This window comes from Capsicum annuum, chromosome 11 (assembly GCF_002878395.1).
Source record: "Capsicum annuum cultivar UCD-10X-F1 chromosome 11, UCD10Xv1.1, whole genome shotgun sequence".
Lineage (NCBI taxonomy): Eukaryota > Viridiplantae > Streptophyta > Magnoliopsida > Solanales > Solanaceae > Capsicum > Capsicum annuum.
The window spans coordinates 69628246-69650067 of record NC_061121.1 but is presented as its reverse complement, the minus strand read 5'-3'; the positions used below and the strand labels follow the sequence as shown (position 1 = coordinate 69650067).

General features: G+C 36.1%; 1 long non-coding RNA gene across 1 annotated transcript; it reads right to left on the bottom strand.

The window, feature by feature from the left end:
• Positions 1-6402: 6402 nt before the first annotated feature.
• LOC107878405 lies at positions 6403-11179 on the bottom strand. Its single transcript, XR_007046664.1, has 4 exons — positions 10909-11179; positions 9508-9576; positions 7533-7895; positions 6403-6678 (listed from the first exon to the last, which is right to left on the bottom strand). It is a non-coding gene; the product is annotated as an uncharacterized LOC107878405 (long non-coding RNA).
• Between the last annotated feature and the right edge of the window lie 10643 nt (positions 11180-21822).

Below are 21822 nucleotides of genomic sequence, written 5' to 3'. Positions count from 1 at the left end.
TTTCTCTTGCTCAGTGACTTGGATTCGAGGATAGCTTTGAGTAAGACTAAAGTGGTGATCTTCTATACTTTAAAAGGCTTTATTTCTTGCTATGGACTTCTATATCTTTGTTATTTATTTGGATTGGTTTTGGATATGATCGGGGGCATGTCTGACCGAAAGTTATTAATTTTGGATAGAAGATTTGTCAGACTACTATAGGCATCAATAGTATTAGTATTGGTATTGGTATTGGTATTGGTGTTGGCACCGGTTGAATATTATATTAGATATTTGGTTGGTTATGGTTATGCACTCTTTTAAATATCTTTCAATTGATAGTGTTATATCTTGTTATATGTTCAAAATTCATCCGACCTAGGGTGTAGGGTGGTGATGATTGGATCTTGGGGGCGGTCTCCGGTCTGGGTCAGACATGAGATGCCAGACACGACTAGACCCTAGTTCAGATCGTGTCAATCCCCCACTGTTGACCCTACGAGTCAGACACTACGACTCGTGAGGTATTACTTCAGCACGTAGGGTCCTAGTCATGGTCAAGGCAGAAACTTCAGGTACCTTTACTGGTTTGGCTACAAGGAGAATTATATGATTCATTTAAAGACTTGACGATTCGTTGGGTCTAGTCGTAATCAGTACAGACACCTTGGGTGTCACACCCTGAGACTACCCCCTAGACGTCACACGGTGCTTAAAATCACAAGTGATCCTAAGCTAACCCATGATACTTGGCAACTGAATACATTACATAAATCTACAAGAAATAAGCGGAAGAGATGTCTTTGCTAAATATGTTCGATAAAGAACTATTTAAAATGATCACAACTCTGGTTATACAAAACAAACAGAAAAAAATACATCAACTCTGAATGACCATCTATGAAACCTCTACTAATACTAACTATAGGTAGCCAAGAAATGACCCCTAGCTATCTCTAATAAATACGACTGAATAAAGAATGCTACTAGAACTATAGCTAACTCGAGTCGTCGAATTAAAAGAACTCATCACCTGCTGACTGGAAGTTGTAAACTATCTGATTATGATGTGTTGGCTACAGCTGGTACCTACATATGAGACAATGTAGCACATAGACATATATATAGGTCAGTACTTCTGGAATGTACAGAGTATGTGGGGGTGAATGCATAAGTAAAATAGTAAATGAATATACACATAGACTTTAAAATGATGCATGCTAAGTGTAAATGAGTCACCTTGAGCTTGAATAAAACAAAGACCGCAAAATCATAAACATGAGTAATGAAGCATAAGGATAAACTTTGTGAGCCATAACACTTGGTTCTAGAAGCTTTACTTACTATTCTTTTTTTTTGGGAGAGTCTTCTAACCAACATAAACAATGTGAGTTATCACGGAGTCCAACTTCTTACCCATGTTGGGGAGAGCTGTCATATCCTTGCCATCAGAATAGAACCTTAATTTTAGTGATCACTGAACTTCATCCATATTGGAAAAAAGCTTAACCTACGTTGCCTTGTAGTTTCTAGGAATTAAGGATACGCTCATCCGCATTCCCTTCTCAGTGCTAAATACTACTCCTAGAATACTTATATGATTATACTTTAGGAAATCCACCTTTATCATAAGGATTTTATAGAGTGAAAACCATTTATGCTTCTCTTTACTTTAAATCATAATCAAGATGAACAAATGTGGATTTCATATCTTATCTTAGAATCAAAAGATCAATCTTTTCTTTGAATCATAGAATAAACTTATCAATGGAGCTTAAGAGCATAATATTTTTGTAAACTCAATACTTACACTTAAGGCTTAAAATTCATGCTTTAAATTCATGGAAATTCATAAAAAAAAACTTCATGCGCAATAATCATCTTGAAATCTTTCAACAATATTCAGTCAAGATAATGAAATTAAAATCATAATATGAATCTTATAAGTCAAAGCATGAATATATGCAATTCTTGATATACTTGAAGCTTTCAATCTCATGGTAGTAACATACTTCAAGAATATAGCAATTTTAGGATATGAACCCTAACTCAAAATAAATGAATTAAATCTTAAAACCATGTATTTTGGACACAAGTATGAAATAATAACCTTGTTCATAAACCCCATATACCTCGATTGGACGAATTCTTGAAGAATGCTTGAAATTGGAACTTAACTTCTTGAGTTCTCGAGGGAAGAAACTTGAATTTCGTTCTTAGGATTAGGGGAAGGGTTCTAAATTTTGTATTGGACATTTAGGGTGAAGAGGGTAGAAATAACATGTTTTAAGACCTCTTAATTCATTTAAGAATGATTAGAAATGGTTTAGGTGTGAGAAAAGATTTCAATGCCCTTAAACTAAGTCAAAATGGAGAAATTTTGGCACTTTGCTTTGGCGCACGCCAAAAGCACACCTGAGGGTGTGTGGCGCACTCCTAAAGCATACCCTATCCAGTGGCTATTGGCATTTGTCATGCGACACACGAACTTAACGGAGGTCTATTTGGAAAAGCACACCTAATTCCAACGTCAAAAAACAACCCCCAACATAACCCATAACATCTAAACAGGTCTATTATCTAAATAGGGGTCCTAAAGGTCACTTTGAATGCATTATTAGAGCGTTAAAATGATAGGGCATTACACTTACTATTTCTCACAAAAATGGTCATAACGTTTCGGTCGGATATTGGATTAAGGCAAAATTGATATCATTGGAAAGCTAGTTAAATTATCTATAATATAGTGTGTATTGTGATGATAAATTCCACATATGTAAAATCTATACACATTCAAAGCTGACACTTGTAGAATTGAATAGCAAAATTTGGCCGAATCAACGTCTCTTAGCTCAACTTTGATCTAAGTGATTCCGATGAACATTTTTCCACCTCATAAGCACTCTTCACACTAGGCTAATGATCATGATACATGTATTCAAATATAAATCATGGGATTAAAGTTTACACATAGAGGAATGATGATTTGATTTTTAGCTAAAATATGCAGGGTGTTACATTATCTCCCTCTTGAAATCATTCGTCCTCAAATGATGGGTGGGAACTTATTGAAGTTTTTGAAGTATGGAGTAAGGTACACATAACATGTCTGCTAATTAAGGATCTAGCTGAACTGAAACATTAAAACACTTATCATGAAAGGGATTTCTGAGCTGACTTGACTTTATTAACTACAAGGAGCTGATTCATGCTGATAGTTTAGAACTCACTTGAAATGTTAATGATGCGATCATACATATACAACTGCGAAGTAATAACTAGTGCAACAAAATCCCAAGAGTTACTAAGGATGGAATAAGGTACGTAAATTCTCACTCAGAATTGTCCCTTAACAAGACACGTATAGGAATCAAAAGAAAAAGGCTTCATGGCATCGCCAAGTACATTATGTAAGCACGAATCATGTGATAATGAAGCTAATGCCATACAAAGGGTATTACAATGTCCGAGTTGGAATACTTGGAAAACTGAGATCATTCACTGAACACTTATGAACTGAATCATGACTAAATATCTGAATCGTTGACATGCTGCATGGACTGAACTGAATTCGTAATTTGCATAGATGCAAATATTTTACCTCATAGAATGGCCAAACTCATGAAAATTCGAATAGTAAGACTAGATGGAAAGTTGGAAAACCATAGGAGCTTATCCATTTGACAGCTAAACTGAGTTGGTCTACATAGATTGAATCATTCTGAAAGTTTATACTCAACTAGAGTATTTCCTTCAACACTCTTTCTAAGAAGTTCTATTAATATAAGGGAGCAAAGAGTTTTAGGCATGATTTAAGTAGGATGTCTGAATAAGGAATCGAAACATGGATACAACTCTATAAACATGGACTATATGCCTATTAAACGTAAAATAAGATAGAATCACTTTGCCTTAGGCAATGCAATTGCCCACTTCAAGTTTAGCCATACTTCTCACATACCCACATGTGTATGTATAACTACTCCGACCAAATTCTAAGTTGAACTACATACTCTCAATATGTTTAAGCCTAACTCGAAATCATAAGATACTGCCTATAACACCATAGTACTAATCTAAACCATGGATTCAATATCCTATGTATTTTTAGAGCCCTCATCTAAAGATTAATACTTATTACCACTCCATCAACTAATTTCAAGTTCTTACAATGAATTCACTAGCGCACAATACATTCATCTACTTATACACCAACTTAACATCCAAGCCTATCGTTATAACCACCTATGAAATTCTCGTCAACCAACCTTCCTAGGAAATTTTTTTCCTCATATCCTCTAATATTTCTATCAATAACAACTTCCCCGCATTATCCCATGAAGACACATATAGAATTCTCAACTAACCATGACATATACTAAAAACTTCACCTTAATCTTCCTTCATACTTATAGCCTTGGACTACACAAGCATACCACCATCTTTCCTCAACAAGAATCATTTACTCTCTCCCATTTAAACAATTTTCCATCACTACAACATGAGGACTTGAAGCATGAAAGAATACTATGCATAACTTTGACACTTAACTGAAGCCTGAGGAATAGGGTATCCATGGCATAGATTCAGTAAAGAGATCTAAACTGAAGACATATCTGACATAATCTAATTTTTTTTATTATTAAGAGTGTAGCATGAGTACCTGGAACTGCATATACTGTAAAACATGAGTACATGAGTCATGAGCTGCATGACCTGGGTTTGGAGTTCATAAATTTATGGAATATGATTTGTACTTCTAAGTGAACTGGAACTTCTCATACTAGGAACTGGGAGCATACATGATTCTATGGAAAGTACATGAAGATAAGCTATGATAATAGAGCAAACTTGTATGGAAAGAGTAGAAATCGTGATAACTTATGTACAAAAATTTGCATTGAGATAACAATAGGTTGGGTATCTTCCTCCCATACTGCTGTTCTACAACACAATGGCATCACTACTAGAATCTGAGAGCCTGACTTGGTTTCTTGTTCTATCATACATCATCTCCCCCTTAGCTTTAAGCTATCATTCTAAGTCTGTGGACCCTTTTTAATGAACTCTAAACTGAACTGAAGCCACCTTACTCTAGAGTCTAAGATAAAATAATACACATGAATGCTAAACTAACCCTGAAAGACTGCACCTGAAAGTGTAAAACTCACTGCTAATACTTCCTTTTGAGATATAACTCTTCTCTTTCTATAGCCCCAATAGTCATCGTATAATAACTTAATCACTTATTAACTTAAAATCTTCAAGAGTAGCACCATACCCTAAGTTCACACCATTGAGAGATTCAACTCTTTTTTCTATTAGCTCAATCATCTAAGATCTAAACTTAGATTCTAACACTTAATATGGATATTCCCAAACTTTAATGAACTAAACTAACTTCATTCTTGAACACTCCATTAATATATAATATCCTCAACTTTCTTTAGCTTTGGAAATCATTATCACATACTAACACCCTTCTCGACAACATACTTGCCTTACTAAACACATAATCTGCCTCCTTATCTTAATAGCCTACTAATATCACATCTCTAAACTTATATTTTCCCTAAAACATAGAATTACCATTACACCAACATACCTAACACCATCAACCTATAACCCATAAATTAGCTAGTAAGTCGATCATATACTACATTACTAGCCTCATTCACACTTAACAACTCACTACTAAAAAAATGGGCTATGGAAACGGTTCTCATACCGTCTTCATAGGTACCATAACCATTCCTATAGACCTATAAATAAGGTTAGAGAATGGACACAACCAGAGGCATTACAATAGACCTACGACAATGGTTTTTTGCGACGGTTATCAAAACTATCCCTACAGTGAACCCTTTAGTGATAATTATTTACATTAACCATATGGTGACGGTTTTCATGGTGTTGGGATAATTCTAAATCATTCCTATATAGAATCTATGACGATGGTTATCTGTATGCTGAGGCCACGATTATGAGGCTATTGAGATGGTTGTAAACTATTTGCATATATCAACCTATAGCGATGGTTTATTATATGTTGGGACAGTTTTAAACTGTTCCCATAAAACTTTTTTGAGACAGTTTATTATATGTTGGGACGTCTATTAACTGTCCCAATAAAACTTATTGCGATGATTTTTACGACTAGCTATTATGACAGTTATAAACCGTCCTAGAAGCTTTATAGGATGATTTTTTTGCAAGCTATTGCAACAGTTAAACATGAACTATAGCAACGGTTAATTTTGGCTATATAGACAGTTATTTTAGGCTATTAGGACAAACATGAGCTATAACAACGGTTAATTTTAGCTGTAGGGATAGTTATTTTAGGCTATTATGTTATGCTATTGCAATGATTTTATAAAGCTACCATAACACAAAATATACGTATATCGTAATCATCAAGAGTACTAGTAACTATAAATTCCCAATAAAATATCAACCAATAAGAGACCAAATAATTTTTTGACCATTCAAAAAAATCAAAACACATAAGTTTTGAATGTTCAAAAATAAAAGATGATTGAAACTACGTATATATAGTCAGTCAAATATGATCGATCTCAATCAAAACATACACAAGTTTTTCCAACAGCTAGTGTGGCATGAAGCCAATGTGATCGATCTCTTAGATAAAGTCTAGTTCATCAATTTCATTCCCACCATCTTGTATGTCATGATCATCTACAACAATAAGAAAAACAAAATTAAAGTTGAGCAATTTAGAAGTCATACTGTGCTATAATGAAGGCGGAGATATTTTTATGAAGTGTACATTCTGGGTATCTGCCTGGACGCTTTTACTAATAAGAAAGTTTTGGTAACCCATGTATAGGAAAGGCATCATTCACAGTTTCTTGAAAATTGCATGCTTTTCCAATGTATTCATTGTACTAGAAATTCTAGGAACTTAGAGGAATTATGGTCCCACGTGCTCACCACACATCCTGCCAGTTTCAGATTCTCTCATACTACTCAAGAGCATCATTTTCCCACCAGTCAGGTTTCATCAGAGAAGGCTGATGTAGGCAAGTCCTTATTGACAGAGAATATCAATTCAGAGAACTAGTCTGGTTTCTGAAAATTCATCTGCAGATTTTATGGCCTGGAGGGACTTGTAGCTGGACAGGTTGTAGATACAATATCTAAGAGCATTTCTGATGTTGATTTAAAGCATTTGGAATTCATTCATTTGCACAAGACTGCAGCTTTATCAGCTTACTGGATTTGATCAAGAGAAAACAGCTCCATTGTTTGCTTTAAATCATCATCAGAAATGCAACCACAAATAATACTCCAATTCAAAACACACTCTTACCAACCAACCACAACAGTCCAATAACACTCCAATTTAAAACACTCTCTTACCAACTAACAGCAACACTCCAACAACCAATTTAGAAATGCACAAGACTCTATTCTACTGACTCCTTTCTCTTAGTTACCAACCATAAATAACACTCCAATACAGTCTAACAACAATAACAATATCAACCACCACATGAAATGGAGTAAAATTCAAAATTTCAAATACTAACCTTGATTGTTTTGACAGGCTGCTAGGGTAAAAGTAGATTTTGTTGGTGAAGGAATGGACAATGCCACCAGCATCTTCGGATCAATTATTGCTGCATTTTAAAGTTGAGCAATTACATCTACAACAACTTCTTGTCGAATTGTTCTCTTTTGCTCCTCGATTTGATACTCCATTTTTTGCATAACATCATTTGTGGCATTTAAAGTTTGTCCGGAGCTGCAATTTAAGATTTTCAAAGAAGTCTTTGTAACCCTCCTCCAAGCAGTCTTACACATCTCGGATGTTCGGCACCCATGATGGCTGAAAATGCATCAACGGGCTGTTCATTTGCTCCCTTTTGTGTTTCAATTTTCTCCATTTGAGCCTAATAATCATATATTCAAAAGCACATTCAAGTAATTAAAAATTAAGAATTGATCTTTTATGTCAATATAAACTTAAAAAAAATAAGTTTCATACAATTTTACCGGTGGTGTCCTCATCTAGACCCTTTTGTGTAATTTGGAGCAGATATCCTCATATTGTAATTCTAAACATGCCATATTATTTTTCAAAGAAAACTGAGATGATAATGTACTGAGTTGGCTGCTCTACACACTGGGAAGAAATGGAAAATTTGATGCATGTTTCTGAATTTAGTGGAGTGCGGCAGGTGATGTCAAATGGCCTTAACAGATATTACAAAGCTCCCTTAACAGATATTACAAAGCTGGGGACCTGAGGAAAGATCAGGGACAAGTGTGAAGAACCACTCCTCTGTGCACAACTGCATATTTTCATCAGTTTGGGTTGAGACAAGTCATAGATGCTTCGAAGGGAAAGCAACATCCATCATCTATAAAATCTAGTTGTCTTGATCTATTGAACGTTCAAGTCATGATAACAACAACATACCAAGTGAAATCCCACAAGTGGGGTTTGGGAGGGTGGTGTATAATCAGCCTTACCCCTACCTTGTGAAGGTAGAGAGGTTGTTTCTGATAGACCCTTAGCTCAAGTATCAAAAAGAGAATGTCCTATCACCAGAAAGAGACTAATGTATGAGGACATAGGCATATGGTATAAGGTACATTCATTTCAGGTATCATGCTACTGGAAACATCTTTGATAGAGGAATTATGACTTCATATATGTTAAGCAAAAACACAAGGGTGAGGCCGAAGTATCCTATCATATTATAGCTGCTTCAATTGCTAAATCCACACCTCAAACCAAAATACTAAAGTGGTCACTACTTGGTGTCCTACTGCAACTAAATCATTTTTTATGACCATGTGAAGTCATCAACTCAAAAGTACTAATATAGAAAATTGAAGTCATCTAGTTGAACACATTGTTCGACTTTTCGAAGAAATATAAGAAAAACTTTTTCTAGCTATAAAGGAGTTAATAGACATGTAATCAACTTGAAACACACAAAGAAGCTTGTTATAGCCTCAATTAAACCCTCGTAAAGCAATGAAAACCTATTTCCATAAGCACAGCCAAACAATTAACCATTTGAATTACAACTAAATCATCTGCTTGAACAAAATGTACCAAATGAGACATGTTGATCTAGGTTGTGCGAAACTGCAAACTCTAATTACAATATCTTACCCTAGCAAATCAGATTCTAAATTCTCAAAGCATACCAGGTATTAAAATGTGTATTAACAGGTTTCTTCTGCATAAAAGTCCTTTTATTTTTTATTTTCTTCTTTTTACAAATTAATTTATTGAAGTTGTTACAGTTTAAGTGTTATAATAAATCAAATCCCTTCAGATTTTGCATTCCTTATGTCTTTCAAGTTTCGATAGCTGTTAGATTACCAATGCTGCCAGCGTGCACAAAGATATTTAAGAAGATGACAGACAACTGACAACAGCAACAATAACAACAACAATAATACCTCAAACACAAACCAATTTGAGTCATCTAGATAGGAAAACCAAAACCAGTTCTATTATATTTTGTAAGCAGTAAGAGCACTTACGGCTAGACAATTGGAGCTACAATTTGAGACATTATTCATCAACACAATGACCGAAAACCCACGCCTTTCCTGAAAACAAATACATCCATAAAGATAGTATAATCAGAACCATTAGAGACAAATTGATTCTATCTAAGGGCAAAATTTGCCATATATAACAAATGAAAACATGAAATTCTTATCGTTATCCAAATGTCAAATTGACTTTCACACAAAATTCGAATGATGAAAACCAATGCCAATAGTATATTCCCACCAAGTGGGGTCCAGTGAGGATAAGTGTACGTAGTCCATATCGCTACCACAAAAATGAGAAAGAGAGGATGTTTCCGAAAGACCCTCGGCTTAAAATAGAACAATGCTCAATATAAAACAATCTAGACAAGGCATAGACAACTGAAAAAATTGTAGTACCTTTTCAAATAAATATAAAAGAAAAAACTAAAGTGGGCAAAAGGTTTGTACTTATTTCAAATAAATAAGTGCTTGTTCACTAATCCTACTAAAGAGGTTCCTCGACATTGATGACATATTGTACACAGAAAGTCAAACAACCATGTAGCTGTCCAAGGTAAAAGACATGGACATAAATAAATTAAGGAAAGAGGATAGGTGCAAGAAGACCACCCTGTTAAAGATGTGTATAAGCTCTATGAATCATACATCTACCAATAGTTTCATTAACTTAAGTCCAACAGATGACAACCAACTACTACTGGAACCTTAATGTAGATTAAACTCATAGGGAGGGAACAAGTAATAGGTGGCATTACAGGAGATGCCCTTAGTGTATCACAATGGATTTATAAGAAATACTTGCAAGATCTGGGATCACAAAATGAATAAGATTCCAAATGGATATTGTAATATATAGATATCCCCTGCCCCTAGTTACAACATTTCAGTTTTTGCAAGGAAATGAAACACTTCAAGGAACAATATATCCAATCATTCTTACACAAAAATAACCACTTTCACAGTAAGAACACCTACCTAAGAACACCTTTCATTGAAAAAGCAGCCTTTATCCGAAAAGTAGAAGTCAATAGAGTCCGAAGTAGAAGTCGATCGAGGAATACTTTACACTATAAAGCACCAAAAATACTACAAAATCAAAATCATCACAATAGTTTGGGAAAATGGACCTTAACTCAAAGCATAAAATGGCGGAAAAGAGGTTTTCCCACCATTTTCGTTACAACTCTGTTTGGGTGACAAATTAACTCAGTGAATCGTAAATCCCATTTTCGTTACTTATAACTCTATATCCCAGAACAATCCTAAGAGAACCCTCTTATTCTGCTTCCAATTTTATTCACGAACAATCATAAACTTCCAATTTTATCCGTACTCTTGAAGTTCAGACAAAGAAAAAAAGGGAAAAAGAAACGGGTTGCTTACAACTCTTAATCCCAGAACAATTGCAAGACGATAGCTTGAATTCGGCTGCCAATTTACCCTTGAATTCTACTGTCAATTTTAGCTGCGAACAAGGGAGAATGACATGGTGATGCTAACCCTACGCTCAAAAAATAAGAAGAAGAGAATGAAGACGATAGCTTTTTAGCCACGAACAAGGGAGAAATAAATGGCGATGCTAACCCTAAGCTCAGACAAGAAGAATAACAGAATGAAGACGATAGCTTCTAACCCTAAACTTTTAACTTTTATCATTCTTTTTTTATTTTTCTAAATTATTATATAAATTTAAGTGGGTATAATGAATAATGGAGGGAAAAATACGCGTCATTTATTTTTGGTACAATATTAACCGTAGACATAGGTGACCTATGGCGACGGTTCTAGTAACTATTACTATAGGTCAGTTTATTAGGACAGTTATAAAAATATGTGCTGGTTATTTTAGTTAATTATCCCATTAGACATGGTTAAATATTATAACGATTACAACCGTTACCATAGATAGTCTATAGTGACGGTTCTATAACCGTCGCCTAAACTATCGTTACCATAGCCCACTTTTCTAGTAGTGACTCAAGGGTACTATCTAAGAACACACACTATTAAAACATAGAAATAATACAATCCATATGACCTTGGGCGCATGTCACGACCCAAGGCTACCTCTAGTCGCGATAATGGTGCTAATGGTCATAAGTGACCACAAGCTAACCTATGAGCTACTACCTACCGTGAGCATTGAATACGCCATAAGGTTTTAATTACTAAAACATTTTTGAATCATAAGTCTGAAAACAACCTTCGAAAAATAACTGTCTGAAAACTGATTAAAGTATTAACAAACTGACGGACTGTCCGAAGTGTTTGAAAGCCTCTAAAACTAACTGAATAAGAGTTGATGGGACAAGCCCCAACTAACTCTAACTGACTAGCGAACTGAAAACACTGAAATACACATAATCAGTCCTCAAAATATGAGGACTCACCATTGCTGCTGCTGCTGATGTGCTGGAATATCTCAGTGAGGTTGGGAACACTGACCAAACCTATGATATGAGATATCATAGCGCAAGAAATAAGTAAGCTGTCATTACTTTAAATATACTGGTATGCTAGATAAGGTTAGGCTAATATGCATGGGCTCATGTGCATAAATAATAACTGACTGAATGAATAACATGAAATAATTAATGCATAGTATGCATGAAAGCTGTAAAATATGAGAATGCATGATCAAGCATATAACATAATACTGAAGTAGTCTGTAAACTGAAATACTGAAATCTGAGTATTGATTTAATTAATAAATTCTATGTTATGGTCAAGCAAACCTGAACTGATTTTCAAACTAAGACTGGACTGAGACTGTGGGAGGTATCATCTAACTGACATGCCCCGTTCTAAGATGATTAGGGTACAAATTGGGACCCCAATTGAAAGGGTGTAGTACCATGCCACGGGCACTAACAATGGTTGTATGGATCCACTAAGCTACTGAAGAACTAGGGTATCAAGCCTAAACTGATGGGTGATCCCTGGGTAGAGTCAAGCCTAAACAGTTGGGTGACCCCTGAGAGGTATTCAAGCCTAAACTGACGGGTGACTCCTCATAACCCATGTTGGCTACATGGTTCAGGAATACAGGGATTTATTCTAAAAACTTTGCCTAACTAATAGGGAAGCCACAGTCCTACATTTGCTCGGTGCTAAATCCTACTCCCTACTAAAAGACACTAATTACTAAACTAAACTGAGCTTATCTGAGTCAACAACTGAGCAATAATACTAACTGAATAACAAGGCTCATAGTTTATCTGAAACTATTCTGAAGAATCTAAAAACTAGGTAAACAACTAAGTTTCAGGTATTCAGAACCCCCAGCATTGAATGAAAAATAACAATAAAGGTACGTAAAATCTTAAAAACCATAATGGGGAAAATCATTCTCTTTGTTATTTCATCAAACACTTGGAATTCATAGACTTGGGAATGGGAATATTTAAACATGTGCTACTAACATAATTGCAATACCAAAATCATGGTTTAAGGATGTAACATGCAAAAATCGCCATTCAAACGCGTCACGGACAAATTCCAATGAAAACACATGGTAAACATGATTTGAAATCAAAGTTCAAAATAGCTTTATGTAGATAATTCATAACAACATGTAGAAATCATAACTTTAAACTTGAAAATGGATTCTTAGTCTCCATGGGTGAAAGGGCCCACGGATGAACATCACACATACCTTAATTGATGAATTTGCTAGAGTTCTTTGTGGTTTTCTTGAAGTTTGAGCTTGAATCTTGAAGAGGCTAGGGTTTGTTATTGAGAGAGAATGGTTTCTTTGTAGAGAATTTGTGTAAAAGAGGACCAATTATGATTTTGGGACCTTCTATCCTGTGTTATAGACCTATTAGGTGAAGGGAAATGACCTATTTGCTTGGAAAAATGGAATCAGAAGCTGAAAAATAAGGGGCAGGCGATGGAGCGGACGCTGCGAGATCTAGTGCGGTGCACTGGAGTGGGCGTTGCAGGCTTATCTTGGTGAAGCTACTATTTTTGAAGTCCAAACATGCCCTTACACTCATCCCAAAATTCTGAAATTTACTCGAGATGTACCCTTGACATCCCCGATCATGAATCAACTTTAAAATCGACATTCTAAGGCCAGGAAGGTCGAAAATAAAATCATAGAATTTTAAAGGGATTTGGAAATGACTTAGTCTTAACACTTAGTGAATATTTTTTCTAAGTCTTGGACCTCTTTAACATGCAATAGTAAGCCAAAAGAGCTAGGATCTTATGGGGTCTTGCATTATCTCCCCCCTGGGAATATTCGTTCTCAAATGAGACTGATTAAGCTGAGAAATACTGAGGTACTAAGATTAAAGGTTGAATATGCATAACTGAAAACATGATTTCATGACTAAGTCTGACACATAGTGACCGACTGAACTGATTCGTAAATGCGTGCAATGACATGCAGATAATCATATTTCTAGAATTGAGACTGGAAAAGAGATAATCTAAGGAAAACTATTACCTTAAGTTGAGTCTAAGTTTACGGAGAAAGGATGAGGGTACTTGGATCATATATATTCTTTTGCTTCCCAAGTGGCTCCCTCTACGGACTGATTCCGCCAAAGAACTTTGACCAAGGGAACTTCTTTGTTCCTTAGTCTACAAATTTGATGATCGAGAATTTCAACTGGAATTTCTTCTTAAGAAAGGCTATCTTGAACATCTGCACTTTGTAAAGGAACAACCACAGCTGGGTCACCGATACACTTATTTAACAAGGATACATGGAATACTGGATGCACTGATGCCAAATCTGCAGGAAACTCAAGCTCGTAAGCTACCTTTCCATAACGACTCAATATCCTGTAAAGTCCAACAAATTGGGGACTAAGCTTCCCCTTCTTGAAAAATCTCCTTACTCCCTTCTTGGGAGAGATTTTCAAATAGACTAAATCTCCAACTGCAAATTCGAGATCTCTCTTATGCACATTTGCATAGGATTTTTGACGGCTTTAGGATGTCTTAAGCCTATCCCTAATTAACTAAACCTTCTCTATCATATTAAATACTGAATCTGGACCTAACTTACCTTAAGCCAACCAATTGGAGATTTACACCTTCTTCCATAGAAATCTTCAAACGGAGTCATCTGAATACTGGAATAATAACTGTTATTGTAGGCAAACTCAACCAAAGGCAGGTGATCATCCCAACCACCATTTAAATCAATAACATATGATCTCAAAATATCCTCTAGGGTCTGAATGGTCCTCTCTGCCTGACTATCTATCTGGGATGAAAATGGGTACTGAGATAAACTTGGGTACCTAGACCTTTCTGAAAACCTTTCCAAAAGTTATAGGTAAACTGGGTACCTCTATCAGAAATGATATATAATGGGACTCCATGAAACCTAACCAACTCTCTAATATAGAGCTTGGCATAATTCTCTGCTGAATAGGAAGTATGAACTAGTAAGAAATGAGTTGATTTGGTCATTTTGTTGACAATAACCCATATCGAATCATGCTGACGACGCGTATGGGGCAACCCTATCACAAGTCCATGTTCACCTCTTCCCACTTCCAAGTCAGAATGCGGAACTTCTGCATCGTGCCACTAGGCCTCTGGTGCTCAACCTTAATCTGTTGACAATTAGGATACTTAGCTATAAACTCTGTAATATCTCCCTTCATTCCACTCCACCAATAGATTTCCCAGAAATCATGATTTATCTTAGTGGCTCCTTCAATTTAGCTAGACTGGGATCCCTATCTTTTTTTTCTTTCCTTTCGGCAACCAAAGAAAATTTCAAACTATTCTAAACCCGTACACTACCCTCAGCTGAATCAACCAAACAAACACCTAGTCTAGCAAGCTGGTGAACCTCCCTAACTAACTTCTTCTTATCATTCTCAACATGAGCAACACTACCTATAAACAACATACTAAGGATGTCTTCCACTACATTGGCCTTGCCCAGATGATACAACATGCTCATATCATAATCTTCTAACAACTCTAACCACTTTTTCTGATGAATATTTAAATCTTTCTTTGAAAATACATACTGTAAACTTTTGTGATCCGTGAACATATCAACATATACCCCATACAAATAGTGCCTCTAAATTTTCAAGGCAAAGACTACAACTTCTAACTCAAGATCATGGGTAGAATAATTATTCTCATGGGGTTTATGTTGTCTAGAGGCATAGGTGATGACCTTACCTCTCTATATCAAAACACAACCCAAACCAACTCTAAAAGCATCACAGTAAATAACAAACCCATCTGAACCATCTAGCAAGGTCAAGACTGGGGCTAAGGTGAGCTGAGTCTTCAACTCCTGAAAATGCTTCTCACAAGAATTTGATCATCGAAACTTAACTTTCTTCTGAGTCAATCAAGACATAGGGATGCAATAGACAATAACCCTTCAACAAATCATCTATAATAGCCATCCAAACCCAAGAAATTCCTGATATCAAATGGAGAGATGGGTCTGGGCCAGTTTCTCACTACTTTAGTCTTTTAAGGGTCAACTCTAATGCCATCACCAGAAATAATGTGGCCAAGTAAAGCTATTGATCTTAGCTAAAATTTGCACTTACTAAATTTGGTGAATAACTAATGGGCTATAAGAGTTTGCAATATAATTCTGAGATGGTATGCATGATCATTTTCACTATGGGAGTAGACAAGAATATCATCAATGAAGACTATGATTAATATGTCCAAGTACTACTTGAACACTCAGTTCATCAAGTCCATGAAAGTTGTTGGGAAATTCGTTAGTCCAAAAGACATAACTAAGAATTTGAAGTGACCATATCGGGTTGTGAAAGCTATTTTTGAAATGTCACATTCTCTGACTCTGAGATGATGATAATCAGATTTGAGGTTTATCTTAGAGAAATGACTGGCACCCTAAAGTTGATCGAACAAGTCATCAATTCTGGGGAGTGGATACTTATTCTTGATTGTGACTTTGTTTAACTAACGAAAATCGATGAACATTCTAAGAGAACTTCCTTTCTTTCACATAAAAAAGACTGGAGCACCCCATGGGGAAACACCGGGCCTAATGAATCCCTTATATAAGAGATTTTTCAACTATTCTTTAACTCCCTAAGCTCAGCTAGAGGCATTCTATAGGGCGGCATAGAGATAGGCTGGGTATCTGGAAGAAGGTCTATTCCAAAGTCAATTTATATTTTAGAAGGAACTCTAGGAAGGTCTTCAGGAAACACATATGGAAATTCATTTAGTACTGAAACTAACTCGAGACTTGAGGACTAATAATTAGTCTTTGACTCGAACAAGAAGGTAAACACTACCCTTCGAAATCATTTTTCTTGCCTTAAGGTATAAAGTAATTTAACCCCTAAGTGATGAAGTACTACCCTTTCATTTAATAACTGGTTCATCTGGAAACTAAGATTGAACAACTTTGTTTCTATAGTGAACTGAAGCATAGCATGAGTGGAACCAATCCATGCCAATAATGACATAAAAAATTGTTATCTCTAATTCCACAAGATCAACTGAAGTGACTTTCTGGGATATTGTGATCGGATAGTTCCTATATACCTACTTAGATACAATGGAGACACCTACTAGAGTGGACATTGAAAAAGGTTCTACTAATGTTTTAAGATTGACTCCGAAGTTGAAAACTATATAAGGGGTTACAAAAGAGAGTGAAGCCCCAGGATATAACAAAGCATAAATATGTAAATGAAAGACCTGTAACATACTTGTGACTACGTTAGGAGAACTTTTCTGATCTAGCCAGGACTGAAGTGCATATAATTTATTCTGGCACTGATCATTGGTGGCACTGGAAGTAGCACCCTGTTGATTCTGGTGACCTGCTGGAGCTGATGACTGGTTGGAATGACCCTATTGGAGAAAGATCCTTCCCCTCTAAGCAACTAATCGACACTCTCTAAACCTATGGCCTAGCTTGCCACATCCAAAACATACATCACTGCCAGCTCTATACAAACCCTGATGATTCCCACCATATTTCCATAAAAAAAAGGATTAGTGCAACCACTTTTCACACTACCCTAGGGCTTAGAGCCTGGTGCCCTATCCTGATTGTCATTCCTGAACTTTGGTACTGGCGCACTGGATAAAGATGGAGCTGGGGATGAAAACTTCTATCGAAATTGAGAATGGTTACCACCCTCTGACTTTGGCTGAGCAAAACTAAAATGACCTTTTTTGGCTCTTTTATTCTCCCTCTCTTTCTCCTTAAACTTCTGCTCCTCAATCTGTTGAGCATGGACCATAAGCCTAGATATGTCCATCTTCTTAATCAACATCACAGTCCTATACTACTTGACCACACTATCAGATATGCAAAACACAAAATTACTCATTCTAGATTGGTTATCAGACACTACATGAGAAGCATACCTCGCCAACTGAGTAAACTTAAGCGAATACACTTTCACACTCATACTGCCCTACTTTAAATTAATAAACTCCATCACCTTAGCTTTCTTCAACTCTAAGGGAAAGAGTCTATCTAAAATGATTTTAGCAAAGTCCTCCCACTCTATAGACCCTGCATCTGTGCCTTTATTCTCCTTCCACTTCTTAAACTTGTTGTGAGCTATATCCAGTAACAACTTTGCAATCTCACTATACGTAACACCTATAATATCATTCAAATTCTAAACTACGTCACGAAACTCCTATGGATCCTCATCAGACTTAGATCTCAAAATCAGAGGGGGATTCATATGGGTGAATTCCCAAATCCTAGCTGCGACTATTTTAGCCACTAAAACAGCTAGGGTAGTAGACTGCTAATTATTTTGATCTTCTACTGAATGAGCTAAAGTAGTGAATGCAACTCTAAATTTGGCATGAGAGATATGCTCGCTCAGGGGATCTTCCTGAATAAGCGGAGGTGTAGGTTAATTTCCATTTTTCCTTCCGTTATTCTTTCTGGGAGGCATGTTTTGTAAACAGAAAGAAGATTGAATTAGAAAGAGAATTTAAATTGAGCTCATTCTCATTTGCATGACCTGAATATTGAAAAAAGGGAAACTTTTCCTAAAATGTCTGGTAGCCTCTTGCCTATATATGTGGCGCGCTTCACACCCATACACAAGACTCTAGTCAATGCATCTTTTAGACTCCTTAGGATACTTTAAAACCTTAGGCTCAAATATCAAGTTTTGTCACGACCCGGGGCTACCCCCTAGTCGCAACAATGGTGCTTATGGTCACAAGTGACCATAAGCTAACCCATGAGCTGGTACCTATTGTGAGCACTGAATATGTAACGACCTAATTTTTTCTAGAACCAGAATGTCACACGGTGCTCATGATCCCGAAGGACAACAAGCTAACCCTCTACTGATATCTATACCTGAGCATTGCATGATATCTTTAATAAATGCAGAAAACTAGCAAAAACTAGCCATAAGGTTCAAAATATCTAGAATACTCAAAACTGAAAACAAAATATTGATACATCTGTCTGAAAAGCCTCTAAACTGTCTGAACTGTAGAGTTGACAGGATATGTCCCCAACTAACTCTGTCTACTAAAAATAAAATAAATCTAATACGATAATAAAATAAGGATCATCGTCGAATAAAGAGGATTCACTGCTACGTCTACTGCTGCTGACTGGGACTGAGCTGCTAGGGGTGCTCTGGATCTCGTGCCTCTGAACCTATGGTGTCAAAGAAAACACCATAGCGTAAATATGTCAGTACGGGAATGTACTGAGTATGAAGATGAGGTACAGGCTAAATGCAAGGGTTTATGCATGAACAATTACTTAACTGAATAATCATAAGAATACTGAATGAGGACATATACATAAATGCACAAACCATAACTGAAAATATCATAACTCGAATACTGATTTACTAACATCTAAACTCACTACTAATACTGAGATATTGGACAACTGAATCTCCTGATATAGAAAATTGAGTACTGAAATTGAGATCAGTTCTATTTAGTAAGTGATCTCAGAAACTGATGATACTGAAGCTGATTAACTGAATCTACTCATATCAATGACTGAAAGTTTATCTTACTACTCTCGACTATCTGAATCTAAGATCAAACCTCTCTAACGGATGATCTCTAAATCTACTATCAATGATAAGAAAAGATTATGTCTGAGATCAAACCTATCTAGTGGAAGATCTCTGAATCTGATAAAGAGAATACTCAACTAAATTTGAGACTGAGATTAAGCCTATCTAATGGGTGATCTCTGGATTTGATAATGAGATAACTCAACTGAATCTGAGACTGAGATTAAGCCTATCTAATAGGTGATCTCAGGATCTGCTAATGAGATTACTCAACTGAATCTGAGATTGAGATCAAGCCTATCTAACGGGTGATCTCTGGATCTGATAATAAGATTACTAAACTGAATCTAAGACTAAGATCAAGCCAATATAACGGGTGATCTCTGGATTTGATAATGAGATTACTCAACTGAATTTGAGACTGAGATCAAGCCTATCTAATGGGTGATCTCTAGATCTAATAATGAGATTACTTAACTGAATCTAAGACTAAGATCAAGCCTATCTAATGGGTGATCTTTGGATCTGATAATGAGATTACTTAATAACTTTACGTGAGACCATGCCTATCTAGTGGGTGGTCTATGAATCAATGGAACTATCTAGGTTCCTTACTGATATAGGTGATTGTATCTGACAGTCCTGATTTTTGAGTTCTAATCTAAAGACTGATACTGAAACTGTAACTATAGGAGTTCTCACTTAGACGACAAGCCCCAAATTTGAACTGGTGGGGTCCAACCTGTAACCCCAGCTGGAGGGGTGTCAATACCGTGCCATGGGTAAATACCTCTACTCTGGTCAAGCCTCTCTAATGGGTGACCCTCACAGGAAGTCAAGCCTAAGGTAGTATAATATCAAGCCTTATTCTAACGGGTGACTCCTTCTCCTGTGCTGGCTACCCAGTTCTGGAGTTTAGGGATTGCTCCTAACGACTCTGCCTCTCTAATGGGGAGCCGTCATCCCTGCACTCGCTCGGTGCTAGCTCCTACTCCCAACTTTAAGACTCTAAATTTATTCTTAACTAAACTCAAACTGAGCTGAATCTGTTACTAATCATATTTCTCGAATGACCTGACTAAGTTACGTTGAATTCACTTAGTTTCGTATCTGACTGAGTACTACTAAATGTCATTATCTAACTGCATGATACTAAGTTCCGAACTGAACACTTGAATACTACTAGGTCTGAGTTGAATACTGAACTGAGGCTAGAATACTAGCGATACTGAGATTGCTGAGATTTCTTAAGTTTTGTATCTGTCTGAGAGTACAGAGTTCTATAACTCACTAAGTTTTGAGAATCGTAGCTTAACTGATATTATCAAGGAAACTGACACGGGCTCTAGACTGCAGCTAATTTGTCAGCTATAAATACCCCCAGGACTCGATAACATAAAAGTAAAACATAGCCATTCTTGAATAATCAAGATCATGGACATTCGTTCACTGCCACAATAACTAAAACATCTCTTCGGGTATTTAGAAACCATAAACATGTGACAGTATAGGGAGACATGCTATTGGCTCATACTCCATTCAACAAGGTCTTGCATCAAACACTTAGCATGTATTAAAGTCATATCATGTATCGAAGAGCACATAATTGGGGAATTTCATGCTATCATGTCATAATTCATTCACTAAGTCTTTTCAACAAACATTTGGCATGCATTGGCATGCACACAATTGGGGATTTCTAGTCAACATGCTATAATGGCTCTAATTCCTTCACATAAGTATTTTATCAAACATATGGGGAGCATGCTTTGCTTATTCAACAATTTCTACACTTAATTGATATGAACACATTACTTAACAAGCAACTTGAAGAGGGTTTATTATGAACATCACATGAATATCACATGCTAGGGTCAAAGCTTGAAACCTCATCAACAAAACATGAATTAAAAACTCAATAATAGCATGAACTCCAATTTAAATTCACATGAATCATGAAAACTCATAAACATAAGATCTTTGAAATTTAGAAAAGGGTTCTTGAGCTTCTTGGATGAAAGGGACCTAAGAATCAACATCAGCTTACCTTAGTTTCTTGATTCTTGAAAAGTTAATGAAAGAATCTTGATGATTGGGCCTAGGTCTTGTTCTTGATTTCTTGAGAGAGAAAATATTTTGATTTGGGAAAAAAATTTATGAATAAAGAAGTATTTTTGTTATTTAGGGTATAAATCCTTTATATAGACTGGTTTGGGGCTTTTGGAAATTACCAATTGGTCCTTGAAATTTAAAAATAGAATTTGAAAATCCTGATGTCACATGCTAGCAC